This window comes from Dasypus novemcinctus, chromosome 15 (genome assembly GCF_030445035.2).
Source record: "Dasypus novemcinctus isolate mDasNov1 chromosome 15, mDasNov1.1.hap2, whole genome shotgun sequence".
Lineage (NCBI taxonomy): Eukaryota > Metazoa > Chordata > Mammalia > Cingulata > Dasypodidae > Dasypus > Dasypus novemcinctus.
This window is the reverse complement of record NC_080687.1, coordinates 33,140,456-33,152,527: the sequence shown is the minus strand read 5'-3', so window position 1 is coordinate 33,152,527 and position 12,072 is coordinate 33,140,456. Positions and strand designations below refer to the sequence as shown.

Genomic DNA, 12,072 nt, shown 5'->3' with positions numbered 1-12,072 from the left:
GGACATAGGGGCATATTTTATGTATGCTATTGAAGTTAAGTTGGCATCAAAGCAAATTAGATTATTATAGTTTGAGGTCGTTAAATTCGAGCTCCATGGTAACCACAAAGAAAATATCAGAGAATATGCAAACTCATAAAGACAGAAAATAGAGTCAGGTTACCAAGGATGGGGGCAGGACAATGAGGAGTTAATCCAAAATAAGTGTAGGATTTCTGTTTGGGGTGAAGGGAAAGTCATAGGAATGGATGGTGGTGAGGGTAATGCAATGTTATGAATGTGATTAATTCCACTAAATAGTATGATTGTGAGTGGTTGGAATGGGAAGATTTATGTTGCATATATGTGTCTACAATTTAAAAAAAGAAAGAGAAACTAAAGTGATAATAGCAATTAAATGCAATACAGGAAACTGGGTGGAATCTAAGAGTGGAGGAGAAAAATCTCAAGAGGACATTATTGGAACATAAGAAAAAAATTGGAATATAGACTTTAAGATTTACATAAAATTTAAATTTCTTGGACTTCATAACTGCACTTAAGGTGATTATGTAAATGGATATTCTTGTTCATTGGAAATGTACATGGAAATGTTATATGTTCAAGGAGTATGATTTGTGGAACCTGCCTTCAGATGTTCAGTAGATAGATAGACAGACAGACAGATAGATAGATAGAAACAGAAAAGGTGGCAAAATGTTAATATTGGTGGGTCTGGGTATCTGGAGGGTAAGGGTATTTTGGAGTTCTTGTGTTGTTTTTGCAGTTGTCCTGTGTTTTTGGAATTGTTTCAAAAGAAAAAAAATTTTTTTTAAGAAGAGTTATTTGAAACAGGAGTTGGTAAACTGAATTTACAATACACATAGGTATTTTCAGTGATTTATAAGTGGTCAGATTCTCAAATAAAATAATTCAAAATTCATTTCAATTAAACGTACATACAGATTGTATATATTTAAGTATATGTGTGTATGAGTTTGCATTTGCTATGAAATCAAGTCAATGATAAGGGCTGCAAAGGTAAAATTATTGGAACTGAAGACCATCAATAATTGTTAAATTTACTGCATCATAAGGCAGAAATACTCACATTACTGCCAACCAAATGCCTCTTTATCTCTTCTTACATGGAAATTCCATACCTGGCTATAGAAAAATACATTTTATAGGAATCACTAGTGTACTTTCCCCTTGTCCAACACTGTTAGCACTTTGAATTAACCTGAAATCATTTAGCAACTCATGACTGAGTTAGGTTGATTTTATGCAGTAATATTTATATGGCAACAAAAACAAAAGCCTCAGTTATTTTTGTTTCTCCATTTAATTATTCATGGAAAGAAAATGATTATAAACTCTTATTAAAATAAATAGCACTGCTAGTTACAAACACTATGATATGCTTTAACCATTTCTTTTCATTTCCAAAGATCAAACAATCTTTTTAACAATCTTTTTAACAATTCTGCTTAGATTAGCCATCAGCTTTTCATTCTCTAACTAGCAGTGCTATTGTACGAGTAGAACAGTGGTTGGAAAAGGAAAGTCTAAGGTCATGAATATTACCAGAAGGAAAGCTAAAATCTGTAACATGGAAATGTGTAAGATAATAAAACTCATGTAAAACACGAATATGGGTGATATTGCATACTGATTGTACTCTCTGGATTTATGCTTTATTAGTATGTATACATAAAAGTGAAAGAATGCTTAAGGAAAGAGAAATATGAATGTATGAAACAGAGAGATGGAAATGAAATAACAGCTATGTATTGCAGGGGAAGCTTCGAGAGATTGAGAAGTGAATATTAAGGGGTACAGTTATTTGGTTTTTAAAAAATTTTTACTATTAATATTGGAATAATGAAAATATGCTAATGGTGATTGAATTGATGAAGGCACGACTATGTGATTATACCAAATACCATTGATTGTACACATTGGATAGATTGTATGCTTTATTAATATGTATCAATAAAACTGGTTAAAATTTTAAAATACTAAAATAAAGCCCTACTTTAAAGGAGTATTCTTAGTATACTTCAAAATAAATTACACAATTTTAATGTAAGGGTAGAAGAAAGGAAGGCCCTGTAATGAGAGATATATCAAATAAGGTTTTATATGTAATTATACACAATGTCTGAGTGTTTTGAGAGGTTCTTATTAAAGTGTAGTGCTAATCCTTTGGAAACTCAGCTCCCTCTCTTCAAAGAAAGTCAGTGACATTATTTCATAAGAGATTTGGTAGAACTGGAATGTAATCTAATGCCATGGAAAAGCAAAAACATGGCACTTGTAAGTATTACATAATGTTTATATTACATGCCGCTGCTGTTATTAAGGGACAGTATTTGAAGTACAAAGGGAAGAGAGGACCCTGTGACCTCTCAGCATGATACGAGGAATAAATGAACCAGCATGCTGCTTGACATACGTTAGGCTTTCAATATTTGTTTATTTTCTTTCTCAAAAAAAATCAGCCCTTGTTTGGAATAATTCTTGTGAAATGCACAAGTACGTTAGAAATGAATATCTTTCCATAATCTGTTCTGCAGTAGAAAGGAATTTTGCTTTTCTCTAATGAATAGAGTCATCATGTTGCATGTGCTACTTAACTATTTGCATTTATTATTAATTTCTTGAAGCATTAATAAAAGACAACTGGCAGGCTAGAACAAAAGAGAAGGGCTGTGGATGCAGTGCTATCTGCAAGTAGATGATCTGGTTTCCCACATGTGGTTTGCTCTCAAGAGGCCCCCTGGCCTTGTGTCTCATCTGGGCATCCACTGAAAGGAGCCCACATCTCAATATCAACCCTTCCTGAAGTCAAGACGGAAAGTAGCTGTTTACATTTGAAACACAGTATTAGGGGTCTTCAGTTTTGAACTTATCTACAAGTGGGGGAAAGGAGAACCTTCTTTTTTTTTAATTTCAGATATCTTATAGATCCTCTATATCATATTTCACCTCTTAGCCAGCAGTCTGTGAGACAAATTTGGTTTTGTTTTGAGATTCAGGGGATATAATAGTTGGAACAGGTTATATTTAAAGTTACTGATAAGTGTTTCACAGATACCACAAATACACATATTTTCATTGTCCCTGGGAGTTAGATAAGCCATCTCCAAAATCTTTCATATGAATATGATCAAGTCAGTTATTTAAATTACTGCCCATAGATATTCCTTAAGTTGTTATTCTTTCAAAAATATTTAAGAAAGAATTAAATGATAAAAATTTCCTTTAAGATTTATTTTACAATGAAGTATCTTACTATATTGAATAAATTTAAGATTTCAATTTGGAATTTCAGGTATAGGAGCTTTTCACACTTGTTTTATTTAAGTGTGCCTTTAGTTTTCTGTATTTCATGCCTAATCTCAATGCATTTTTAATTATAAGACATCATTTAATTTGATTCTTTCAGCCATTTACAGAATTTTGCTTTTGAAATATTTTGTGGTTTCCACCTCTCTTAAGTACACTAATACAATTTTATTTAAACTTTGGATCATCCAATTATCAGAATAGCACTATGTAGACAACACAGGAAGAAATGAGTCATTCACCCATTTCCCGTCCTTTGTTTCCTTTGCTGATTGAAGGGTTCAATAAATTACTATGGCTCATAATGACTGTGAAAGTTAAACACTATTTTTATCCATTCAGCTGGGTTTTAAATGCAGCTCATGGACCCATCTTTCTGTCATGAACAGAAGCTCTGGGAATTCTTGACAGCTTATAATCTTTACTGCTCATATTCTCAAGTGAAAATGACTATACTTAAAAGCAGGAACTTTACACACTAATTTTTGAATCAACTTCGAGCAAGACAACAACTCCGTGAAAATCAGAGTATTTTATTGCTTTTCAGAAAATTTCCTGTTTCAGTGAATAAAGCATTTGGTTTTTAAGGATTAAACTGATAACTTGTTTGCCATAGTTTAAAGATTAAATATATATAATATATAAAATCTAATTACTTAAGAAAAATTTTGATTTAATCATATGTAAGATTTCTCAGATTAATGTTGGACCAAAACATTAGGGAGTCTATTTGGAGGAAAATATTATTTTCATTTCAGGAGAACAATGCAAGGTCCTGGATAGATTACTTAATCTACAGCATACCAACCCGTAACCCATATCCTCATATATATTTTTTCATAGGATTTTTCATTACCTAAAATCAAATCATGTATTTATTTCTTTACATCTAGAAATCTGTTTCACCCTATATAACAGAAATTACAGAAGGGTGCAGACTTTTCTTTTTACCGCTGTGGTATCAGTCTCTAGAGCAGTACATGGCATATCTATTGCTGTGGTGTCCTAATATGTGTCTGATGACTGAACAAAGGAATGGAAAAATCCATTGTTACTTAGTTTATTTAGTATTAATGTATATTTTGCCATCAAAATACTTTTTTTTTAAGATTTATTTTTTATTTATTTCTTCCCCCCCACCCCATTGTCTGCTCTCTGTGTCCATTCGCTGTGTGTTCTTCTGTGTCTGCTTGCATTCTTGTCAGTGGCACCAGGAATCTGTGTCTTCTTTTGTTGCATCATCTTGCTGCGTCAGCTCTCCATGTGCATGGCACCACTCCTCGGCAGGCTGCACTTTTTTCTCATAGGGCAGCTCTCCTTACAGGGTGCACTCCTTGTGCGTGGGGCTCCCCTACACAGGGGACACCCCTGCGTGGCAGGACACTCCTTACGTTCATCAGCACTGCTCAAGGGCCAGCTCACCACATGGGTCAGGAGACCCTGATTTTGAGCCCTGGACCTCCCATATGGTAGGCAGATGCTCTATCAGTTGAGCCAAATCCACTTCCCTCAAAATACTTTTCATATATGGGAACTACGGCTAAAGATTTTGGAATTGGTACTGTAGAACTTAACCATGGAATTTTTTTTTTGTTAGTTGATGTATTTTATGCCTCTTTTCAGTGTGTAATTCCTCGGTTGTTTCACACACATATAAATCTTCTCAATTAGAATGTGAGCATGCTAATGGCAGGAACTGAAATATCTCCATATTTCATTTCTGTACTGTCTGACGTAGATTAGAAGGTCAGGGTATGTTTGTGCAATGAAGGGATGTCTAGTACATATAGCAGTCCATAGTGGGTATGAAATAATTGTTGTTGAATAAATGCATTAATTTAATAATGATGTGTCAGTTCACTAGTTCTTTTATAACATTTTGCCATGGTAAGGACAGCATAAAATAATCAGGAAACATGGGTCCTGGTGGCATGCCTGCCATAAATTGCTTTTGAGATTTTGGTAATTTCTAAACTCTCTGCAATAACCCTCTTTGTTTAAGAAAGGAGTATAATTTATGATCTTTAAAGCCCCTTCAATTTGTCCATTGTCTATTTATGTCATCATGTTTATTCTCAGTTCCACCACAAAGCTTCTTCCTAGCTTTTTTCCATGTTTTTTTCTCCATTCCTTTACTGTATTATTTAGAATCCAGCACTTTGTTTTCTTACCTCTGATTTTTAGTCACCAGAGAGAATGAGCTGCTTTCATTTCCCCAAATGCCTTGGACAGTGTGAAGGGTAGCTATTTGAGAGCCAGATAGGTCTGATATGTGGACTTAGGAGTGTCAATCTCTCCAGAACTCTATTTCTTCACCTGTGAAACAGAGACATTAGTGGACACACTGCTAGGTAGGGGGGCTTCATGGACCTCGGCCCCTTGCTCAGAAGAGAAAAGAAAAAGGCTTGATTAATGCTCTGCAGTCACTGATTTGAAAATCATCATAATTTTTTAACCAAGAACCTCACATTTTCATTTTGCAGTGGGTCAGGCAAATTATGTAGCTGGTCCTTTTTGGCAGGACACTGGAAAGATTAAATTAAATAATATGATATTATAAAATACTTAGAATGCCTTCTCATTAATAATTTCTTCCCACTTAGCTCCATGTCCTTCTTTCCTTCCTAAAATGTACAGATATGAGTAATATTCAAAAGTCCTATGATTAAGAGCCGTATAAACTAATAACCATGGACTTTATATAGTCTATTGATTCAGTGAATTAAATAGTTTTTAAGACAACATTCTTTTACTACTCAGTGGGGTTCTTAGAGTTTGCAAAGGGCCAGTTTTTCTCTGTTGTGCAGATTTAGAAGCCGTAAGTCAGAAAGTAATCAGCCTTCATTTCTTAGGATGAGGGTGAGTCTTTACCATTCCGAGTTGACCGTTTCTTTCTGTTTCCATGTATTTGTTTATCTGTATTTACAATGTATACATGTAATATATAGCATACATAATTGTATAACAATATGTATTGTGTTTAATATTAAGGAGTGTACATATAAAATAAATGGAAAAATAGCATATTACACTACAAAAGACAAAAAGAAACAATTTTCTGTTATCCATATCAAGATAATTTCAAAAGTAAAATCACATATAAAAAATATATATATATTTATGTATAAATATGAGTATAATATATATTATAATCAATATTTCACTTATGATTAAACAAAACTATACAAAATTTTTAAAGAATCTTATAACAAATTAAATGATTATAAAATTAATGAGTAATAAATAAGGCCTATTACAAAGACTTTTACAAAGTCTATACTAGTTAATGAAAATGACAACAAATAAAAGAATCCAAAATAAGAAGTGTAAATAAATACATAATTTAAACAATATAAAAATCTAGCCGATTTTTGTTCTAGTCAATGAAAGAAGATGCAATAAGGGAGCCAGGAATATTCCAGTGCTTACCACAGCACAGAGGTGCTCTGGGCTCAGCCTTAGACATGCTTTCAGGTCTGAGGCATCTGGGCAAGAGTCCCTGGGGAAACTGCATTCCTCCTTGTGTGTTGTTAGGGGTACGGGCGGCCCTCAAGACACTTGTCCTGCTGTTGTGTGTCCAGCCCTTTACCTGGTTTTGTAGGGAGAAGTCCTGCAACTTCCATAAAAATATCAATCTCTTTGTCCTCTTTCCAGGATTATAAACTGGTGGTCCTCCAGATTAGCCCACACACCATGTTAGCTTGATCAGTATCTACATGCATGACAACCCTCAAAAAGGTGGAAGAAATAGCAGCATTGGCCCAGATTCCTGACTGGCATATCACCTGGTGGGAATACTGGCCACTTCATTAGAAGAACATGTGCTCTTCCCTTATACCTTAAAATGCTTTATTGTCTCTCACAGTTTGAGTCTGCTTCCAGTTTTCTTCATACTTGTTCATTAAAAACAAGAAGAAATTAACATATTTTATTCAGCACCTTCACTCAGTTAATTTACAAGCTTGGTCACTATAGATACTTGAGTTTGAGCTTTCCCCACCAGACTGCAAAACAATGGGAATTTCATGCATAAGCCAGAGGGAGGATTTTTAAAGTTCATTTATTTATTTTTTTTTATTTTTTATTTTTTCTTCTTTGTTTTCTTTTAAATGTTACATTAAAAAAATATGAGGTCCCCTTATAACCCCCATCCCACCCACATCAACAACCTCTTCCATCATCACGGCACATCCACTGCAACTGGCGAATACATTCTGGAGCACCACTGCACCACATGGACAGTTCTACCCCTTACTTGCACTTAGAAGCCAACTAATATTCAAAGAGAGGGCAAGGAGATTAAAAATTAGAAGTAGTTTAATACCTACTACAGATAATGATTATAGTAGATGACTGCAATGTCTGGATACTGATGGAACAGCAAAGTTATTAAGTGGAATATCCTTGGATTTCTAACCACTTTATACCCACAATGAGTTTTACAGCATAAAAATAAAATTTACCAAGTCCACATTGAAAAAAGTATTTAAAAATTTTTCCAGATAAAAATTCAAATTTCTGTTTTAGGGATTCAGCAAACACTTGAAAATTTATAGACAAATCTGTAATAGCTAGTAAACAAACCTCATTGTTTACAAAAGGCTCAATTAATGCCTTCTATTTTCTGGATATTTCCCCGATTGTAATGATAATTTATTCTATAGGTGTTTTTTCCATTCCTGCAATGCTCATATCTCTGAATTTCTGTTTAATAAAAACTCGTAACTCTGTAACTCTTTTTAGATGAGTAATAAGTATTTACTCATCTATGTATATAAGCATTTGGCAAATAAAGGAACAAATTAGATAATTCAGAGTATCTGATACAAATATTAGACTGTTTAAATACGAAGGATTTTGAATTCATGTGATGCTTTCAGCATGGTTTCAGTTTTGAGCCCATCAGCCACCATGTGAGCAAGGCAGGAGATCTGGACACAAGTACTTAGTGTGACGCTCAGGGATCAACTCTAGCAGGGCCACCTGGAGATTCATGCCCAGGGACCTCCTCCTGCGGGAGAGACACATACCTTTTCCTGGCACATGTACAGAGATGCTGAGGTTTGTAAGCGTGTTTTATAAATGAAATTCTTCACTTCTCATCTTTTGTTTACTATGATCGTTTCTTTTCATTCTGTGTAAACTAAGTGTAGGAAAAGGCCTGGTATTTAGTTTTGCTGTAAGAGTTCTCTCTTACCCTCCAACCGATCTTCTCCTCTACTTGGCTCTAGAAGCAGTCTCAAATTTTGCTGCAGGAGCAATATAATGCTCGTCTCTACCTAATGAAAGTAGTTAATAATGATTAATGCCAATGAGTGTATGTTCAGTGGGAAGAACAGAACTGCTGGTTATTGTCCTCAACTGTCCATTAGATCGATGTGTTTCCTTTGGCTTTTACTCTGCTGTTTCCTTATATTCACATACTGTGAGCATTCAGCGCCGTATTGAGGACAACGTGCCCTTCGCTGTAGTGTACCAATTTCACATACATCCTACCACTCCAATGTTTCTCTGTGAATGAGGCTCTGTTATGGTCATTGGTGCTCCCTAAGCAAACAATAGGAAATGCAAAGATTTGCATATATATAGTTTTTACATTTTTATTTATAATAGTGGAAAAAACAGCCTAAATAGCTAATAATAGGATTAAAGTGTTAAATGTTAATGAATGCTGAAATGCAATTTTAAAAAAATACAGTTTCAAAGGACTTTGAAAGACATGGGAAATGCTCACGGTATAATATGTAAAATAAACAAGATCCAAAGTACATTCTTAAGTTCTGTAATGTTTATGTTGTATATTACCTGCTTAAAAGAAAGAACAGAAATAAATAGGCCAAAAATGTAAAAAGTGTTGGACTCTGACTGGTGGACTTATGAATTACTTTTGTTTTATTCTTTTCCAAATTTATGCAGTGAATATATATATATATATTCAGTCATTAAAAGAGTGATTAAATGACCTTGTTTAGGATGTTTACTATTTACCAAAATATTAGAAACGATTTTCTGGGACAAGTGATAGCAAAAATGCTACATGATCAGGAGAATAGCTCTCGGACTTCTATTTATCACAGTTAGGGAAATCAATTAACCTCAAGCAAGTGATGCAGTAGTAATAAAATACAGTTACCAGAATTAATATTTTCCTTTTTCAAAATCTTCTATGATGAAAAAATTAGATTTGCCTATAATTCATTTTTAATCCAATATAAAATTTCGCATGGCAAAAATTCACTAGAAATACATTTTAAAAGTGATTAAGTGATTCTTTTTCTATCTATGATTAAATAGTTTTTGTAGCCCAATGCTACTGCCAGGGACAACTAGAAACTGCATGAAACACCTGAAAACAATCTATTTAAAGGTCTTAGAATGCTGCTTACGCAGTTATGGATTGAAGGGCTAAGATCTCACAGAGAAGAGAAGCTAATTTAGGTGTGAACCTGATATTCTGAGTTATGCTTTCCTGTGAGGTCATTTGCTAATTTTTATCTTGTATAGGAAAAGAGGATGTGGAGACAACAGAAGGCTTATATGTAAGAAGAGAAACCATTAGGGCTTTCTGCAGTCTTACAGGGATGGAGGCAACATATAGAAGGCTGAGGTTGCCAAGGCTGCCAGGTCTTTAGTGGTTTTGAGATTAGGGATGTGCATAAAAATGAGCCAAATAATTTGCCCTAGCTTTCCCTCCAAGGCATTTGTCAGTTTGTGAACTGTGTAGGATTAGAGACTAAGAAGACATTAAGAAAGTGACTAACAAGCTGATTAGAACTTCAGGGAGCTTTTGGTGTGTGGGACGTAAAATGAGTTTCAGGAGGAGCATAAATCCTACATTCTCATGGGATCCTGGAGAAGTGTTCATGAATTTATGGTAGAACAGAGTTAGTAAAGACTGCAACCCCGCTTGAATCAGCTCAGTCCCTGATTGGATTGCGGAAATCTATCTCTGTTTGTGTAGACTGCCAAAGAAAAACTTATATTGTCTCAGGAGAACTGTTACTCCAGCAAAGGTTTCTAGAATGTCCTGCATGCTATTAAAAAAAAATTCCAGGTAAGCAAAAAAATAGTAACATTAGATAATACAGACAATGGAAATAGAGCCACAGGTCATATAGATTGGAATTATCAGATATTAGTAATCTATGTTTAAGAATGACAAGTTACTTACCTGGTGGGATACTATATTCACAAAGGTGGTTTTCCCAGGACAAGGCTTACCATTGCATTCCAGATGTACTGACTCCTGCAATTTACCCAAATGTGGGAAACTTGATGGCATAATTTGTGATCGTGGGAGATTGTGTTCAGGCTCTCCTCTGTAAAAAAAAAAAAGAATTAAAAAAAAAATGAAGGGAGTGAGTGTAAATTACAATGTAAACTATAATCCGTGCTGTGTAGTAATGCTCCAAAGTATACTCATCAAATGCAATGAATGTACCACACCAATGAAAGAAGTTGTTGATGTGGGAGGAGTGGGGGTTGTAGGGAATGGGTATATGGGAACCTCTTATATTTTTTTAAGATTTATTTATTTATTTGTTTGTTTTTTATTTCTCTCCCCTTCCTCTCCCCCCCAAGATGTCTGCTCTCTGTGTCCATTCTCTATGTGTTCTTCTGTGACCACTTCTATCCTTATCAGTGACACCAGGAATTTGTGTTTCTTTTTGTTGTGTCATCTTGTGTCAGCTCTCCTTGTGTGCGGCACCATTCCTGGGCAGGCTGCGCTTTGTTTTGTGTGGGGCGGCTCTCCTTCCGGGGCCCACTCCTTGCACGTGGGGCTCCCCTACGCAGGGGACGCCCCTGCGTGGCACGGCACTCCTTGTGTGAATCAGCACTGCACATGCACCAACTCCACATGGGTCAAGGAGGCCCGGGGTTTGAACCACGGATCTCCCATGTGGTAGACAGATGCCCTACCCATTGGGCCAAGTCCACTTCCCTCTTATATTTTTTAATGTAACATTTTGTGTGATCTATGTATCTTTTAAAAAGATAACAAAAAAATGAAAAAAAAAACGAAAAATTAAAAAATTTAAAACAGAATGACTAGATGGAGAATTTCAACAGATATTTAAAATCAGTATTTCAGTATAATAGCTCATACTGAGAGCTTAGATGGTAGACTTAACAGCAAACTGGACTTAACAGAGGAATGGATTAGTCAACAAGGATGAAAAACATTTTCTAATGAGGGAAAGAGAGAAGCACCTATAGCTAATATTATATATTTTTTTTAATTCTTTTTTTTAAAAAAAGATTTATTTTTTTATTTCTCTCCCCTCCCCCCACCCCGGTTGTTTGTTCTCTGGGTCTATTTGCTGCATCTTCTTTGTCCACTTCTGTTGTTGTCAGTGGCATGGCACTCTGTATTTCTTTTTGTTGCATCATCTTGTTGTGTCAGCTCTCCATGTGTGCGGCACTATTCCTGGGCAGGCTGCACTTTCTTTCGTGCTGGGCAGCTCTCCTTATGGGGTGCACTCCTTGCGCATGGGGCTCTCCTATGCGGGGGACACTACTGCATGGCAGGGCACTCCTTACGTGCATCAGCACTGCGCATGGGCCAGCTCCACATGGGTCAAGGAGGCCCGGAGTTTGAACCGTGGACCTCCCATGTGGTAGGCGGATGCCCTAACCACTGGGCCAAGTCCGCCACCAGCATTATATTTTATGGTGAAATATTTGAAGTTTTTCCTTTGAGACTGGGAATAGATAAGAATGTCTGATAGCACCACTTACATT

The 12,072-nt window shown here is 35.5% G+C and overlaps 1 protein-coding gene and 1 non-coding gene across 3 annotated transcripts in view; both read left to right on the top strand.

The window, feature by feature from the left end:
- The window catches only part of ITGBL1 (integrin subunit beta like 1), a 321,497-nt gene that overhangs the window by 238,758 nt on the left and 70,667 nt on the right, over nucleotides 1–12,072 (top strand). The window lies entirely within an intron of this gene.
- LOC111764118 (U1 spliceosomal RNA) lies at nucleotides 10,494–10,650 on the top strand. The gene has a single exon (XR_002796801.1). It is a non-coding gene; the product is annotated as a U1 spliceosomal RNA (small nuclear RNA).